General features: G+C 36.8%; 1 protein-coding gene across 10 annotated transcripts in view; it reads left to right on the top strand.

Moving 5' to 3' along the window:
- Positions 1–19,060, top strand: part of Pgant9 (polypeptide N-acetylgalactosaminyltransferase 9) — a 925,839-nt gene that overhangs the window by 568,766 nt on the left and 338,013 nt on the right. The window lies entirely within an intron of this gene.

The following is a 19,060-nucleotide window of genomic DNA, read 5'->3' as shown; positions in this document are numbered from 1 at the left end:
TCAAAGAAAACAATCAACAAATATGCCTGCAGGAAACTTCTGATTCGGGTGTCCGCACGGACCTTTAATTATAACAATACAATATATTAGCAGTTCTGATCCACGTTAGTTCGTTAAAATCATGATCATATTTTAATATTCTGCAGCAATCTATACTTTGTCGCCCACACTTCTTTCCTTGCCGACGTTTAAAATGTAATATCTATAACTATTAATTGCAATAGGGAACATCGAATTTTGTTTGTTTCTGTTGTGCAACATTGGCTATGAAGGACGGGAACTGCAGTTCCATTGGGATCAGAACCACGGTGCTTTAACCCACAGTTTTGGGACCGAGCGGTACTTCCGCGATAATTTTTATAGAAGTAATTGCTGAGATTTCAAATTAAATCCCCGTAGCCAAACTCCCTCTATAAAAATTTTTGAGTACCTTAGGATTCTGAAACATGTATTTTTGGATATAAAATATATTAGTTATTAAGTAAAGTCTTGATCCGACTACGGTAGGTCCCATAGTATTGAAGCTATGGACCTTTAAAGTTCATTTTTTCATATTTTCTGCAGCCTATAACTCCGAAAGAAAACATTTCTGCACCCAGGTTGGTCTATACTTTTTGTCTTATCTTGATGTCAGGAATTACCTCCCAAACGTTGTCGGCGTCGTTTTGAAACACCCTGTATATTGACGATGCTGTTACACAGATTAGTAATTATAATATTTCGCTTTGGTCAGATCTTATATTTTTGAGTTATACGTAGTTCCTAAGCTAGAATAAGCAGCATCCACATTAGTAATGTATTAATAAGCTTTCACCCTCCTCTCTGAAGCCCTTTCATAAGCAGACAGCATTACACGCCTTCATCAATAGTGGTTATCATATATGCTGATATGTCAAACGAGAATTTCGCCCAACAAGTGCGTACAACAACATGGAATCCGATAAAGCAAACTCCATGTAATACTGTTTCGGAGAAACGGGATGGTAGCGGACAATTGTAAAACAAACATTTCATGTAGCAAATATATATACACATATCCATATGTATATGTGTATGTCAGTCATAAGAGACCACTCGAGCTCCGTCCACATGTGTAAATTCAGCGTTTATAGCTACAACGAAAGCTCATATCAAATTTTCCATATTAACAGCATGCGTTACTAGCGATTGTGTACGATTTCATGTATTTGTAAATGAGCGCTGGATAAATTCCCATTGACCTATGTAAATTGAACAACATGTTGCTTTTATAGGGTTGCATCATTCGAAGCCCCGTCTCTTTATTTTTGTTATCTGTCGGCGTCGGATGAAGGGCTTTACTTTTAACCATTGGATAGCCCTTGGGGCAGATGGAAAAGCCTTCTATTATGGATGATGGACCAGAGAGAACTTGGCGAGTGCTTATTGACTCTTTGATTCTCGGACGTGTTATTTTTTTTTCTTTTTCATTCACAAACAAACACCGCTGTTAGGCAAGTGTTTGTGATGGGATGCAATGAACTAAAGAGCAGCTCTATCTTGTTCACGATTTTTACCTATCGGCGAGTAGTTGATTTTTTATGCATTAACACTTTCCAAACTTTGACACATGAAACAGTATGAAAAGGAATGTGGAGCTAATGTACATAAAATCTTGAATTCTTTCAATTTCCTTTTCATTTTTTTTTAAATTTTAAATGTTAAACATTATTTTTCATGCATATTAAATAAATTTGAATATCAAATTGATTGATCTTGGAAATGAAAGGTATCTGTGGAATAATACAATACAGAACATTTTATTTTTGTCTATTTTCTTGTTGAAAATTTACAGTGATAAGGGCTTTACATTTTGATTTACAAGGGATATTCGCGAAGTGCCCCCTCGGGATTTGTGTGAAATTGATTGAAATGCAAAGTTCTCTGCAGCGCAATGTGTATTGTACTAATTTTAGTGGTCTATACGGGTAATTTGCATATTTAAGGGCATTCATAGTCTGAAATTCAATCATACACTACTATATTACCATGTTTCCATTTTACATGAATCTTGTAGCTGTCATAAAAAAGATCATGCTACCCGATCTTTCTACCTACTGTTTAGATTTTACAACTTCTTGTAAACGAGAAATGTATCACCACCCTTGCAGCACCGCACTTTAGTGGACAAACAATTAACCTCCTCATTAAAAATATGTATTTTGGCGCACTCCCCTCCCTGTCCAAAAGAATCCGTTGTTTCGGAAGCGGGGAAACTGTTTTTTCCTTTATGTCAGCCGGAGGGCGATAGCAGGTAGCAAGCAAGACGTCCCAGAAAGTTGGACACTGTTCGACTCTTTGCAAGATTGAAAAAATGTTTTATGACCCTTACAAGACTATGTGTACACGGTGAAATATGATAGGGTTTCAAGATTTTTATTTTATTTTTATTTTTATGACAGCTACAAGATTCATTTAAAGTGGAAACGTGGTCTAAAGCCACATTGTCATGTTACAAGAACTTGTAGCTGTTATATATATAAAAACTTTTTCATCCAAGATTGTGATAGTGATACGAATTGCCAAATAGGGAAATTCCTTTAAAAAGGTATAAAAAGAAGTAGGGCGGCATAGAATGATAATCAGATTGCTTGTTATTGAGTTTCTAAAACAGGCTTTTTCTTTCTCTTTCAGGTAAGTTTCATCCGTAGACAATTGAGGATCCTTCCTTACTCGGGCGCTGTAAGTCAATTTTGTTAACATTTAATGTCTTTAAAAATACTGTATATGTTCTCACAGTTCGTATACAACTACAGTATATGGAAGAACCAGGAAAAATCTGATTGCTAGAGTGATGGAGGATTTTAGACACCCCATCCTCGACATTTTGTAACGTATTATTTCAATTTACCGTAAGTACTTGTCCTAAAATGTATATACATTTAATAGCGGTCGTCTTTTTTTTTTTTTTTTTTTTTAAGGTGTTTATTGTCTCTGAAGACATATTGATTACACATTTGTTGAAGCCACCATGTAGCAGTTGGGAGAATCAAACAAAACGACTGAAGCACAAAGTTGAATCAGACAAAAAAGCACAGTTGAATTTCGCCCATGCCGGTTTGCAGTTAAGTCGGTAAAGCATGTTTATGCTATGTACATAGTTCCGGCCGGGCTCGTTTCGCGATGAGGGATGTTGCTTCTGATACAACACAAGTAGTTGTTTATATCCTACTAAGTAAGTCCCCCTCCCCCTAATGTAGTCTCGGTGGCGGTGTTCAAAAGGGATGTTAAGCTCCAATCAATTAGTTAGTTAATGTATTTTTTCCACATTCACTGTCTAGAATCGTATAAATTATAATATCACATAATCTATATTATAAAAGAGAACGTACAAATCCTTTGTTCCCTCATCACGCTAATACGGCTGAACCAATTTCTTTTATTTTTGGGGGGTTATTAGGATTTGGACCCTAGATGGTTTTTATCATATCACTTTAATTTTTAATTACCAGTGTCTTGAGATAATTGACCATTCAAGTGTCCATAACGTACAAATCCTTTGTTAGTTCATCATAGGTATAAAAATAAACGTATTTATATGCAACCCGCATGACCGTGTCACTCGGCGGGTTAACATAAATGACAGGCGCTATAATGTTAACATTTACTGCAATTTGAAAGCGAAAAAGTAAAAATTATCTAAGTAACAAAGTTTATTGCGTTCCGGGGTGACCGCAGCGAAGCGGGGTGAACGCTGCTAGTATTTTATATTACAATGAAACCTGAATAACGGACACCAATGGGACATGAATTTTTGTCCGTTACTGAGAGGTGTCTGTTACAGAGAGGTTACAGAAATTTCTCACAACTTTAATTGTATGCAGTAATATACAGTAAATACATTATGATGAGCGTAAATACGTAAAATTCAATATAAAAATACTCTATTTAGTACGCATTTGAATTACTGGGAGGGACGAAGAAGAAATTCATTTATATTAAATAATATTATTGCCAAAGATGTTTGGATATTTTCCTACATAGGAAGGAAAAGAGTTTTTCCATTTATTTCAAATTCTCAGAAAATTCTTAAAAGATCCATTATGAACCAACAGCGAAAAATGCATGCTTTTGGGCGTGCATTCTCTTCTATACGTAAATGTTATTGTAAAACAATGTTTGTATTGTTATCTATGAAATTGTCGATAAAGATGCAAGGCCTAGAGGGAAAAGAACTAAATTTGTTAGGGAAGGGAAGATCTTTCGCAGAGAATTCTTGGCCATTATGAGTGACCCTGCATGAGTGTTATCGCTTATTGAAAGTTTTCTAGGATTTCCACTAGAAAGCAGTTTATTGCGGGCAGAAAAAAAGAATTTTAAGTTCATCTTGAAGCTGTTCTGTTTGATGGTTCACAAGGTCTAGACTTATGAGAGATACACTCGTGGCGAAAAGACTTTTCTGTCTACGGTAATATATTGCAGAACCGAGAATAATTCGTGTCCATTATGGAAAAGTTATTGAAACGTTTGGTGGAGGGGAGTGAAGGACTGTCTGCGTTCATATCTCAGAGTATCTGTAAAATGGAGGGTTTTGTTCCGTAAGGGAACATATATTTTTGCCAGGACAAAAAAAATAAAAAATAAAAAAATAATAAAATAAAATAAAAAAAATAAAAATAAAAATAAAAATAAAAAATAAAATAAAAAATAAAAAAATAAAAATAAAAAATAAAAAAAGTCCGTATTATACAGGTGTCCATTTAAGGCGGTTTTACTGTATCACGCTTGAAACACTTTAAAGTTGGCATTGTTTTACCTTACTACATTACATTTATTTTTTTTTTTCCAAATTCTTCCTTAAATTTATGTATAATTAAGTGATATAGGCTTATAGTCCCACGTTTCTAAATAAGTATTTGATTTTAAATTAAATACTTCAGCTGGCAGATAAAAATATTTCCGATGAGGGAACATTACAGGCGGTATGGAGTGCTTCGTTTTGTTTTTCAATTCGAGAAGCATTGTAGAACACGTTATGGTGTATGGTTTCACGCCTTCCTGCGTCGAGGCATAGGAGGATAGGAGGTGATGACGTCATAACTTAAAAAAAATTGTTAGGCGTATTTTCATTATTTTTTGGCTGGCTTACCTTTGCGCCAGGAGGATTAAAATTTTGCACATATATTGAGTCCACCCTTTTTTTCCAGATCTTTGCTTTAGCACAGGGGGGCCCAGAGGAGCAAAAAGGTAAAAAAAAAAAAAACTTTCTTTGGGATTTTCCCGCCTCAGATATATGATGGAGACATGTAAATGGTACAGTCTGAAAGGCGATTCTATTCTGAAGAGAATGACAATGAACCGTGATTCCTAGGATAAATAGGGATGTCTCAGGATTTTTTTTAAACCTGAGATCAGGGTCTTTTGCAGTAATCTGGGACATTGTGGGGATTATTGATACATATCTTTCCCGCCCTTACTATTCAAGATAGAAGCTTGAAATTTTGTACACATATTTAGTACTCCCTTTAGTATTTTTAGTTGATTTTCAGGTCTCTGCGTTAATATAGGGGGTCCAGAGGGGCTCAAAATTAAAAAAAAAATATTTTCAGAGAAAAATTCCGATTCCTCTAAAAAAAAAAAAAATCCCAACTCAGGGACATGATAGGGAGACGTAAATGGTACCATTTGAAAGGTAAATACCATTTGAAAGGTACTATTGTAAATAAATAAAAATAAATAAGAAAAAGAAAAACGTGGTAAGAACCTTGATCTACGATGAGTAGGGATGGTGCTGTAGCTGCTTGACTGAAAGTCTATAATTTACCTGTAGAAAAAAAGCCGGAATCTATAAGAGCTGTTGTTTGTTCGTAATACGAAACAAAAGTCATTTTCTCTCTCTCTCTCTCGGTTTGTTTACGTTATACTGTATGAGAAATTACTTTGGTATTCAATGAAAGTATTCCATCTTGTTGACATAGTCCATAAAATGATGGACACACAGCACAATTGATGCACTTACAAACTTGGATTTGATTTAATTTGATCCTGAGTTTAAGGTCTCGTTCAACAGCGGGGCTGTATGAAACGTGGACGTACGGCTTAACGTCTATCTAAAGCACATGAACTCTTGTCGGGAAACGAATCCGGGTCTACCATGCCAAAGTCACGTACGCTAACGGCTTAACAACGAGAGAGCTTTCTACAAAGTTGGAGTCTCAAATCATCCTGCCGTATCATGTGAAAGGTGAGCGTTACATTTTCCATCCATACAGTGCCAAAATCATGCTTCTGTGAAGTTCTACTTTTAAGTTCTCTGTGGTGATCTAAGAAATTTTTATTAGCGTTCTAAAAAAAAGGTAAACGTATATGTTGATACACTTCTAAAATCGAAGATCAGAATGTTAATAGCATTCCACACCTGAAAGCAGAACTTTGGACAGTTCATAATGTTTAATTGCCTTCATTCTCGTAAAGTATTGTTAGATTTCTGGAATTCTGGTGATTTCGCTGTTGAAAAACGGCGTTGGAACTGGAAGAAACCTCGCAACCGCAGCTGCCTATAAGCGTCAGGCCGTAACTAACCACACCTGATCGGGATGGTGATCCGCTAATAGTGGCTGGACCACTTTTGATGGTTTTAAGTGGGCTCCTTTTAAGGCTAGTATATTGATCTCTGTAAGCGTGCAAGAAAGGTGAAATGCAACTCATTAGTAACTCAAGAAACAAAAGCAACGTTCTCATGATACAGCAACTCGAGTGTCCAGCTTATACTATTTTAAGCTACAACTTAGTAAAAAATATATATATATATATATATATATATATATATATATATATATCAAATAAAAAAGGTTGCAGCTGTAAAATATTAAGTGTTCAATGCAGTCAGTTTGGAAATCATTGTCTCACGTAGAATGGAAATGAAACAAGGTGTTCAATACAAGTACCATCCGTTGCCCAAGCATACTTACAAGTAATTATATTTCCTTATTATAGTAAATTTTCTGGTCGAACAATTTTCATTTGCTTCAATTTCAGGCTATCTGTACCTCTGCATTATCTTTGTCTGAGCCGACAATTATATGAGGTGTGTTCAAAAAGTATTGAACCTTTGGTTGGTAAAAATACATTTATTGAATTGGAAATGCGAAACACTAATCCCCTTCAAAGTTGTCTCCTTGGTAATGCACACCCTTCTCCCAGCGCTCCCGCCATTGTTGCAAACACTTCTGGAGCGCAGTTTTTGGAATGGTGAGCTACCGTGCTGTCGCATTCCGCATGATGTGTTCTCTTGATTCAAATCGGTTTCTTTTAGTGGATTTTCAGCTTGGAAAATAACCAAAAGTCACACGGAGTCATGTCGGGTGAGTAGTGAGCCTGACGACACACAGGAAAGTTGTGTTTGATGATGAAAGTCTGAATCAAATTTCGCGGACATACTCCTCATGGCCGATTGAATGGTGTCCGCTTGGTTATTAACAAGCTTTTGGCAAAATTTAATGCAATATCGCTACTCAAGTTTTTCTGTCATTAAAAAAAAAAGAAAGAAAAAAGAAAAGAAATCCGACGACAGCTTACTACACGTCTTGACTCGTTGGCAGACTGCCAGCGACTGAGGTTTTCTGAGGGAGGGAAAATATTCACGACTGCGCATGAGTGTATCCTCTACATCTACACTGAAGGGAAAGTCTTCCACGCTTTATTGATTTACGTGGAAAAAAATATGCCTCGATACTTTTTGAACACACTTAGTATATAATCAAATTTATATCTATCTGGAAATAAATTTGTCTTTTATATATTTAAAGATGGAAGACAGATAAATGGTTAGATAGAAAAATACATAAAGAGAAAACTGAGGCTGTATATGAACAGAATAGGCCGTGAAATCTGCAACCATTTATTACAATTATATCGTGTGGGTTATCTAACTTTCCAGGAGCATGCATATTTCATCATCCTATTTGACGAACACTTTGATGATCAATCACCTTAACTTGTGGATAATTCATTAGCAAAGTGAAATAATAAACACACATCTTGTCCACTCTTCATAAATTTATTTCATACAGTTCAGTGGTTTTGTCGGCAAAGGGCGACGCATAAAATTGATTTCATATATATTGTATAATACAGCTAACATAACATTTTATAGTTGACAGGATATTAAACTCATATCAAATTAAAGTAGAACATCTCGGCTTGGAAAGCTTGTAATTACGACACAAATATCGAATAAACTGTGTTACGTATGTCTCTGAGAAGTGGCCTAAATATCGGTGAAAGGAAAGATTTGGAAATGGTTTTAATAATCGTACGTCAGACCTCATTTTATAAATGAAAAAAAAAAAAAAAACCGAAAGAATTGGCAGATACTTTTGACATACTCAAATGATTTCATAAAGATCCGTTTGGTCTTTGAAGGCAAGCACGGATAGAGATGAGAGTGAATTTTCACAAAACCTTCTGGAGCTGAAGGGACCTTTTGTGATGTGTTTTCTCAAAGGAAGAAGGTGCATTTGCTTCTCCCACAGTCGGTGTAATATCGGAATGAAGGAAAGGTCACGAGAGACGGTGCTCTCAGCAAAAGCAAATCAAGTTAGGATGGAAGTTTTTCCGTTCCTATAGCAACAACTGTCGTGGACTTGATCAGCCGTTCGTTGCACAACTCGCAGTTGCCAATTGGAGTGACGCTCGTGTTGACCTGAGAGAAGAAGAGAAGGCAGCTCCGGATGGATGTTGTTGGGACGAGACAGGAATCAGGAGGCGTGAAAAAGAAAGTGAACAAAGGTCGGAAAAGGGTTTTGTTCCGGGCGTTGATGTAGTTTGATTTTCCTTCTTTTTTCTCTTTGTCACTCTCAGGTGAAATGTACGCGTCTCAAATTGAGTGACGTCTGCAATAACAGGTGTTGAACACTAATGTCTGTGTCGATAAATACAACCGAAAAAGCCATCTTAAAGGAATACATTTCCAAAGAAAGTTCTGATAAAAGAAATTCCTCACAGTTTGTAAATTACTTAGATTTAACCTCTTTAGTGTCACTAGTAAAACAAAATAGTTTTGTATTGTCAATTTTATATTTTCGTAATGCTTTCTTTCCATACATGCAAAGAGTAAGAGAAATTACTTTTTCTTTTTCTTTTTTCTTTTCTTTTCTTTTCCTTTTTTTTTTTTTTTTTGCACAGAGTGGTGAGTCATGTTTCTCATACAGGACACATTGGAACTCTACCAATAAAAAGTGAGAAATCATGTTCTGTTAGTGGTCTGTCCCTCTCCCCTCCCCACTACGTACATCTATTCATATTACACAGTTAATACATCTATGCAATACAACAACAATATCCAATACATAAAACACGGTCACATGCTCATAAAACCGAAGTGAAGAGATTGAAAACATGAGACATCTCTACATTATGAATAATCATCTTCTGTAACGCTTGGTTTCATAGTGTCGCATACGACACATGTTAAAACAAAAGATCTTCATTTTCCGACACTCAACCAAAAAGCAAAATAATTAACTGCTTATTTATCTCCAAGGCTTTAACAAGATATATCAACATGCATTACAAAAACTAACCCGTTTAAAAAGAGAAATAGAATACTTACGTAATCGTGTCATTTTTCGGTTTCTGCAATGTTATCTTCCTTACCTAGAACCAATGGAAAGTGTATTTCAATTGTCAAGTTTCTATCAAATGCGGCGCCTACTCTGGCGACAAGGAAGAGAAGCATGGCGCATGTCCTATGTGCCATGTTGTCGATCTATCAGGACAAAAATTGCTAATTTTGTGTGTCGTATACGACACTCGGCGTCCGATGCCAACATGATTCCAAGAGAAGCGAGAACATTTGTAGATTGATCATTGTATAAATGCTAATAATGCAATATATAGAATACGTTTTAAATTTCAATATAATTTGTCGTTATTTCAAGATATACGCATGGCGGGGTGGCTCAATGGTAGAGCGTTCCCCTCTGGTGCATAGGGTCCTTTGTTCGATCCTAGCTCGCGCCACGTGAACTTTGTGGTGGACAAATACCGAGTTTTCTCGCGGTTTTCCCGTTTCCTCCCACTTTCTTTATTCCACTATTTCATTCATTTCTCAGTCACCGTTTTCTTTAGCCTAGCCGGCATAAACGTGGGACGTAAAACTGAAATATTTCATTTCATTTCAAGATATACCGGTACCTTTTCCGTTTTCTTGGAAGCTGCGTTCATTACGTTTTTTAATTCTCCTAGTTGATAGCATGTTTGGAATCTCATTCGTTTATGAACATTCTATCACCACGTACATTTCTGTAGTTCAACTAGATAAGAAAAATCACTGTTTGTTTAATATACGATTTCTGTTACGGTTACTTATCAGTAAATTCAAGAGTTACCCAGTTGTTATCAAAAGCGTAAGAGAAATTGCAATGTTTGTGACATGAAATAAATCAAGAATTTGTCGGCATGTGAAGACATAATCCTTAATAGGACTTATCGAAAAATAACTGATTAGATAAAATGCAGGTTGTTCATGAAGGAGTAAGATTCCAGAAATGTTGTCAGATAGGATTACGTATAAGTGAATATAATGAATGCAGCTTTGTAGAAAATGGGAAAAATCTTACCTAAAAGAGCTTCAAACGCAAACAATGTATAAGGTTGAAGGAAGTCTAAATAGAATGGAAAGGCTAACAGGCGTTAGACTACCAAACCATACGGATCGGAATTCGTACAGAAGGGCTCCGTGTCTCTATTGAAAGGCGGGAAGAAGCGGGAAACTGTGTATTCAGCGTCCCAAGAATATGTTACATCTTCGTCTCCTCTTTCTGTTTCAGTGATCTATCATATACTGTTTCAGTGTTGATCGCTGTACAGTAAAAGCGGTGAAAAATAGCTACAAACTATTCTAATAGGATTCAGGGTCTCAACAATAAACCGTTACCATTCTATTAAAACTGGAAGTGGCTGAACCTACTACCTTTTCGTGTTTTAATATTTTTCTTTATAGTGCGAAAATGTATAATTTCAGTGGCAGACTTTTCAATATTAGTTTATTGCCCCCAAAATAGGTTCAATCTTGACTCTAACCACTCGATCGAAACTGAAGGTATACGTCCAAAGATGTGGCTGTGGGTTTTAATATTGGCTTTTCGTAAATCATAAATGGTAAGATCTAACGATAAATCTTTTAAATATAGATTCTGCCTCAAGATTAAGTTCAATTTACCTCTTAATCGCCTATTGAAACTGGAACTGATAAATCCTGTGGATAGAATATTATAGGCTCCCCCTTATCTGTCTTTTCAAACTGGAACTGATAAATCCTGTGGATAGAAAATTATAGGCTCCCCCTTATCTGTCTTTTCAAACTGGAACTGATAAATCCTGTGGATAGAAAATTATAGGCTCCCCCTTATCTGTCTTTTCAAACTGGAACTGATAAATCCTGTGGATAGAATATTATAGGCTCCCCCTTATCTGTCTTTTCAAACTGGAACTGATAAATCCTGTGGATAGAATATTATAGGCTCCCTCCTATCTGTCTTTTCAAACTGGAACTGATAAATCCTGTGGATAGAATATTATAGGCTCCCTCTTATCTGTCTTTTCAAACTGGAACTGATAAATCCTGTGGATAGAATATTATAGGCTCCCCCTTATCTGTCTATTCATACCGGAACTGATAAATCTATCACTTTTGGTTAAAATATTTCAGATTCCCTCTCTCCACTATCTTCATATTGAAACTGGAGCTAATAAATCTGTAATTTTTGTTAGAATATTAGAGCTTTAATCTCTCTCTTATCTTTCTATTAAAACCGGAACTGATAAATCTGTTATTTCTGGTTAGAACATTGGATCGCTGTAGCTTTGAAATCTATCATAGTTTCACAATGTAATATAAAACAAATCTGGACTGTATTGTTTTCAAAAATATATTTTTGTTAAAACTAAGATGTTAGCAAGTTAGCTAAACAGCTGTTGGTTGTGTCTAATCTGGGTAGAAGATATAATTAAAGAATATACCTCTCGATTTGAAATGGTACTAACTCTAACTTGACTAGTGTGTAAAACAAGATTATTAGAGAAGTTTTTAATTAGGAAGCATAATTAAGAAGAGGTCTTTGCTAACTTGAAACTAAGTTTAATTCGCTGTAGGCAGTTTTAAGTGACCCAATGTGAAGAAAGTTTCCTTGCTTAAGTTTAACCTGTAGAGCGGTCCTGTTGAAGAGCTGCGAGAGCAGAGCGTAATCGTTACTTCACTTCGGCGTGATTAAAGACGTGAATAATTAATTAGTCGTGAGAACAGACTGAAGTCAATGAATAATTCCGGTCGACGGATCCCTCCACCCCTCGGCTCCCACACAATGCGTTCGTTGGTTTCTTCCGAAAGCCACCGCACTCCCCAAGGGCATTCCTTTGGCAAGTAGTCGGATTGAAATTACTTAGGAGTTGAAAACGCAATCAGAATTGCTTCGTCTCTGATTCACGTGAACCAATCTTTTAAATAGCTTAAGCGCTGAATGCCTTTTCACAAATGCATAGAACTTGTAAGAATAAGGAACCAAAATTCCCGTTTAATGTAGAAGTGCTTTAATCAGAAGAATTGTTTCAAAGGAGTTCTCAAGATATCTATACTGTGCTTTTCAGAGTTCAACTTTATAAGAAATTCTACAGATCGTTTAACGAAAAATCCGAAGGATGAGGGATGTATCAACGGTCGCGCACCCGGAATTTTTTATTGGGGGGTTCTAGGCTTTGGGGGGAATCCAATGCTACAACCTACTACATGTATGTAGTATGGAATGGATATTGTTCTGCTCCAGATAAGTGATTTAAAATACTTCCACCTATATTTTCAGAAAAAAATGGCAGAACTATAGATTGTTTTTATAAGAGAAAGAGTACAGTAAGAATAACGAAACTTTCTGACCAGAGTATATACTTATTTATTAAAACTAAAATACAGTGTTCCGGTTTCCACAACGTTATCTTCATCAAATATTAATTGAACTTAACGTTATCTTCATCAGACACTAACTGGACTAACTGGACTAACTGTAGTTCAGTTAGTGTCTGATGAAGATAACGTTAAGTTCAATTAATATTTGATGAAGATAACGTTAAGTTGTCTAAACCGTAAAACTGTATTTTAGTTTTAATAATTAAGTATATATACTGTGGTCAGAAAAGTTTTATTATTCTTAAAGAATACAGATGATGTGTAATATCAAATTTTCTTGCTACGTTAATAATTTCTCTGTTAAACAATATTGATTGATTGATTTTGGGTTTTACGTCCCGTTCAGCAGCGAGGCTATATGAGACGTGGACCTACTGATTAACGTGGAATCCGAACCACATGAGCTCCCGCCGGGAATCGAACCCGGGACTCCCGCGCCAAAGGCGCGTATGCTAACCGCTTAGCCACGGAGGAGCTCTTAAACAATATTGAGAAAGTACACAAAGTTATGTATTAGGAAGTTTGGGGGTCCGAACCCGTTGGACCCCCCGTGGGTGCACTAGGATAATACGGGTGAGTGAAAGTCGTTTCCGAGGAATTTTTTTTTAAAAAAGTTGTTTTGTAGACCTAAAATTAGATGCTGTGTGATTAAGGACGCCCTTATTAAGAAGCAATTTATACTGAAGTACATGGTCATTAAGTTTTTTCATTATAACAGTAGAAAGACTACAATGCATCCGCGTGGTTAATGGGATATAGTTCAAACTATGATTGACTCTTAAGCTTTACTGTAACTTGTTTAACTAAAACAACATTCAAAGATGAGACACCATCACTTGATAATCACATTAGCTGAACAAAATGAGACAATTGAGGGAAAAGCTTTGTGTGTAATCTAATATAAATAAAATAAAGAGTTTGTTTATGGGTCTGTGTGCGACCTGGGGACCAGATGACTGGACCGAAACTTACTAAATTTTGGTCACGGATATCTTGATCCAGGCCCCAGACCAAAACGGAGCGTTTTTTTTTTTCGAAAATTCGAACCAGTGGGGGCCCAGGGAAGCGTTTACAGGGACATGTAATAGTAGTACAAAATGACCTATGCTAGTGTCGAATTCATAGTTTTCGCGGTCGCTGAGATTAATGGTGAAACTCCGATCGCACTAACTTCTAAATTCATCCCATTCGGTCACCGGCGGAAAGGGAGGGTACCGAGACATAAAAATAATCCAAAATGATTGATGTTAGTGTCAAATCCATAGTTTTCGCGGTCGCCGAGATCAATGGTGACACTTCCATTAGCGATAACTTTCAAATTCATCTACCACTGTATGCGGGCCGAGGGTCACCTGCGGAGGGGGGATTACCGAGGTGTAAAAATAATCCAAAATTACCGACATTTTTCTTTCTTTTGTTACTCAGTTTGTTTATATAGATATTTTATCTGACCCATGCGAAGAATGGGTATTTCAGCTAATTATCAATTTAGCCCAGATAAACATATTATTATGGTCCAGAAGTGTATAGAGTTCGTTCTTAATAACAATTTGTAGTCTTCGAGAAGCTCATTTATATTGAAATGTTTTTCCGTAGGATCAATAAATAGTCCGGGACAAGCCCTTCACAAATGTTATTATAAAAATAAGTATCTATAAACCATTTACGAAGTTTCTTTGTTATATTAATAGAAGCGTTTCCAAGTTTAGTTATATTGTTAGCGCAGAATAGTGGCTTCGGATATTTAACGTTCTGTTAGGCTTGTACGGGATCCCTTAGCTCAGAGCAGCCTCCGGAGTGTGTTTGTTAAAGGAGTCTCCTTTCTTCGTAGCGACCTCAGGAGATAGATTGTAGTTAGGATGTCCCCTTTATCCAATGCGACCTTAGGAGTTAAGTTGATTTTAGTTTAGCGTCCCTTTCAGCAGCAAGGCTGTGGACCTACTGATTAACGTGGAATCCGAACCACATGAGCTCCCGCCGGGAATTGAACCCGGGTCTCCCATGCGACCATAGGAGTAGGTGCTGTAAGTTACTTGATGAGTTGTGAACTGATGCCTTGGTCTTCTTTTACGAGGTCTTCTGGGAGATTCGCTCATCTTCGGATTCCACCGTGTCGGTTTCATGTCTTCCTGTTTCCTCTTGCTATCATCTGCTTGTAGCTTTGTTGATAAACAATAACACGTGTTTACAGTTATGATGTGAGTTCGTAGAAGAAACCTACACCAGAATGTGGGGATCCTTATAATATTTACTTTACTTTACCCACTCCGTGCCACTAAGATCGCAGTGTTTCGAGCCAACAATCAAACAATCATGGCGGAAACGAGAGTAGCCAATCAGACGTTCCGCCTCAGATGATGCTCGTTTTTTTTTTGGGGGGGGCTTCATTGAGTTCATATGATGAAGATACGTATGGGCAGATCCTCTGTTTTATAACATCCTTGGTCAAAGGTTAGGAATAGAGTTCGTGGATGGACGTGATCCATTCAAGTTGCTCTCATCATACGTATGCTGGGTAATCAAAAATCGGTTTTCCATGTTCGTATTCGTATAAGAGTATTAATTACGAATATCATCCTTACATAATACACTACCCGCAGTGCTATTGACATTAGCGGCTTAGTATAATGCTCAGGAGTAACCTATCTATGGAATATAACTCTAAAATGAATAGGGCGTACTATATATGACTTTCTACTCGACATTAAGTATTTTCTATTTTGAAATATTCGCCTATCTTAAAGTATATTTCATTAATTTGAGTTAAATTGCTTATTTAAGTCTAGGCTTCATAAAAATGGTAACGATCATATCACTAGTAAAAAGTGTCGACCCTTGCATAAATTTGTAATTAGGGATGCGCACGAGACGAGTCGAGACAGGATTTTCCTGACAAAATTCAAGTCGAGACACGGCTCTTCCAATAGAGAAATATAAATTTTTCGAGTCGAGACAGCCACAAATCTTGTCTCTTGCGCATCCCTATTTGTAATTGTGCTTTTTATACTGATTTGAGTCCAATACAACTATTTTCTATACCCATCTCTCCATCGGGCACCTACAAAAGTGATCTCAAATTTGAGCTGTTGTTGACTTAGTGGTAGAGCGCTTACAACTGGTACGTGGAGTTCTAGTTCGGCTCCCGGCCAAGTAAGAGTGTGGTGGAGAACATAGTGTCCATGAGTTTTCTCGGGGTGTTTCCGTTTCCTCCAACTTTCTCATTCTACCAATTCTTTCATTATCATTCATTTGCTTTAATCATAGTCTTCCTTATTCTGAAGGGCATAATCGTGGGACGTTAAACTAAAGATTTCGTTTCATTTTTCAAATTTGAGATATAAATACCTCAACTTCAATTTTTTTTTTCTCGGAGCTCAACTTGTTTGAAAATAGTTGTATTGGATTCACCATCCTCAAAAACTACAAAAAGCACAATTCAAAATTTGTTGAAGCGTCGTCAGTTTTTAGTAGTGGCATCATCGTTTTTTTTTTTTTTTTTGTGCTTGTTAAGGAGTTTGGTTACCAAAAACCAAACCAAATTAAGATACACTGTTGCTATTAGATTGCATGTATTGTTCTGTCTTGTAACGCTGACTCGTGAGAGTTTTACGTCTGCTACTTGTAAACAACATTGCGTGTAGCCTATTGCTATAGCACTCCCAAGGCTTAACTCTGTGAACGATAGAACTGAAACGGAGCGTTCTTATCTTCGGGCGGTGGGTTCTTTGGTGGGCTGTTCTTGTGTCTCATATTCTCTCTTTTCTATTGATTTTCGTTAACAATGTCACCGTTAGCAAATGGGCTTTGCTCTCGTTTGTTGGTCCATCGTCAACTGACTACGTAGCACTACTAATGAAACCACAACGAACAGAAGAGAGAGAGGGGGAGGGGGCAATCAGCGAGCGGAACCTGCCTCCATTGTTTCCCAAACGAAGTGGTGCTGCTGATGCTTGATGCACAAATCCAATACCTTCTTTCATTTTACATCGGTTTCACTCTTCACTGGAAATTCGGCAGATTCATGTTAGCTTTTTTTTCTTGTTTTCTTTTGTTTGCTATTAAAATAGTAGGTTGCTCTTCATTACACAAATTATGAAAGGCTAAAATAATGGCTTTAAAATATATCCTCCAGTTCCAACTTAGGGTAACCATTTCCAAATAAAATATTTTTTTAAATCACAGTTTTCACTATTTTTCGCTCTCTCTCTCTCTCTCAGCTTTACACAGGAAATCATTCTTAGATGAGAAGCTTTCGTAGTAATCTCTAAAATATTATGGGTTCCAGGTTATACAAGGAGAGCCAAAACCCCCATCACCTTTTATGTATATTTCGAATATGGATATAGATAGATCTGAAATAGTGTAATAACAAATGAACATATCGTCGCATGTGAACAAGAGGAACGTAACTCCATTTTTTCTAGGTTTACAGGCGAGAGGGCAAAAATATAATTTTCTTAGAGAGATGTGTTTTCAATAAGATGGTAATTGAGCTAAATTACAACAGGTGATTGACAAGGAGCACAGATGGCGTTACGTTCCATTTACACCAAATGGGGCTTCCAAAATTATGTCCAAACATGAAGAAAACGGAAGCAGCATTTTTGGAGTTACGTTCCTCTGATTCTCATCCTATGATATTATCTGAGAGGGCTATAGACATAACTTTATTCAAATTGTCTGTACGCGTATATACCATCATTTTCATAATAGAACTAATTGCCTCTAGGTACGGTGTGAAAGTTTCTGCAGCATTACAGGAGTAATCTTAGTAGATACATTTCGAACGGTTTCTTTAAGTTCGTCAGTTGTGTCGTAATGAAAACTGACAACTTTTCTGTTTGATTGCATTATTACACAGTAACAGATTAGGAGTTCTGGGAGACCAGTCCAGAGATGGTAGCAACTGTAGAGAATCCCACCCAATCCATCTGTTGAGAAAACACTTCATTTACACAGGGTGTCTCAAGAGTCCCCTGACATAGGGTAACTCTGCTATTGTCAGAGGTAAAACAAAATGTAAGAGGGGAAGCCGTCTCCAAATATGACGTTTTAAATTTAAAGCTTTTTTATATTTTTTTAATCGGACAAGCCGTTCGGGCTGTACACTCTTTATGCGCCCAATGTTAAATGAAAATGTAGCCATTTACCTGGATCCACAACATAAGTAAATGAAGTTACTGTCTGTCATGCTAACGTGTCGATGGCCAGCTCCCATTTCAAACATGTCCCTATTCACCATACTCTTACAAAGTTTGTCCACCTTCTGTCCCGTTCTGCTCTCCCCTAGCCCCTGCTAAATGACAACGTCGCATTTTCTTTTAACATTGGGCACATGAAGTGTATAGCCCAAACGGCTCGTCCGATTAAAAAAAAATCCTTCATTTTAGATTGAAAACATTATATTTGAAGATAGTTTCCCTTCTTACATTTTATAGTAACTCTGATAATAACAGAGTTACCCTATGTTAGGGTACTTTTGAGACACTGTATATATTCTTTAACAGCAAGGGAATAGTGTGCACGTGCTTCATCTTGCTGAACCCATATTCAATCGGTAAGTCCTCAAATTACGTGCAGTTGAGGGAGAAATCAGTCTTGTAACATGCCTAGATAGGATACATGGCTAACAGCGACGATAAAGAAATCTGGGCCGTAGAAGGATGTTGTCGACATTCCAGGACGAATCATCAAAGGGAAGTGTTCCGCTTCAACTGTTCAAGGATGTCGGAACTGTCTTTGCTTTACAGATAAAGGTTTCTCGCTTTTGCTCTGCGGTATAGGTCACCCATATATCCAAAAACAATTTTCCACGCATTGAGAATGTGTTTCTGGAAAACGTTCAGCAATCGCTCACACGCGACATAGTTTCATCCAGTCATCATCAGTACACTAAATAAAAACAAAACTTAAATACAATAGTGAGATATACTTGCAATGAAACACTTAACAAGGCGAGCACTTAAATATCACATTATATAGAGGGCAATAGAACTTTCGGCTCACCTTGTACACCCATATTTATATCAGTTTTACAGTGTCAATATTTACGTTACCTCTCGTCCGTAGATGTAATTTATAACGACTATTGGCGTTCTGGCGAACTGAAGAAATTACTATTTGTATCAATCGGAAAATTAC

The sequence above is a fragment of the Thermobia domestica genome, chromosome 15, assembly GCF_964235325.1.
Source record: "Thermobia domestica chromosome 15, izTheDome1.hap1.1, whole genome shotgun sequence".
In the NCBI taxonomy this organism is placed as follows: Eukaryota; Metazoa; Arthropoda; class Insecta; order Zygentoma; family Lepismatidae; genus Thermobia; species Thermobia domestica.
The sequence above is the reverse complement of the archived record's forward strand: the minus strand, read 5'-3'. Positions and strand labels throughout refer to the sequence as shown.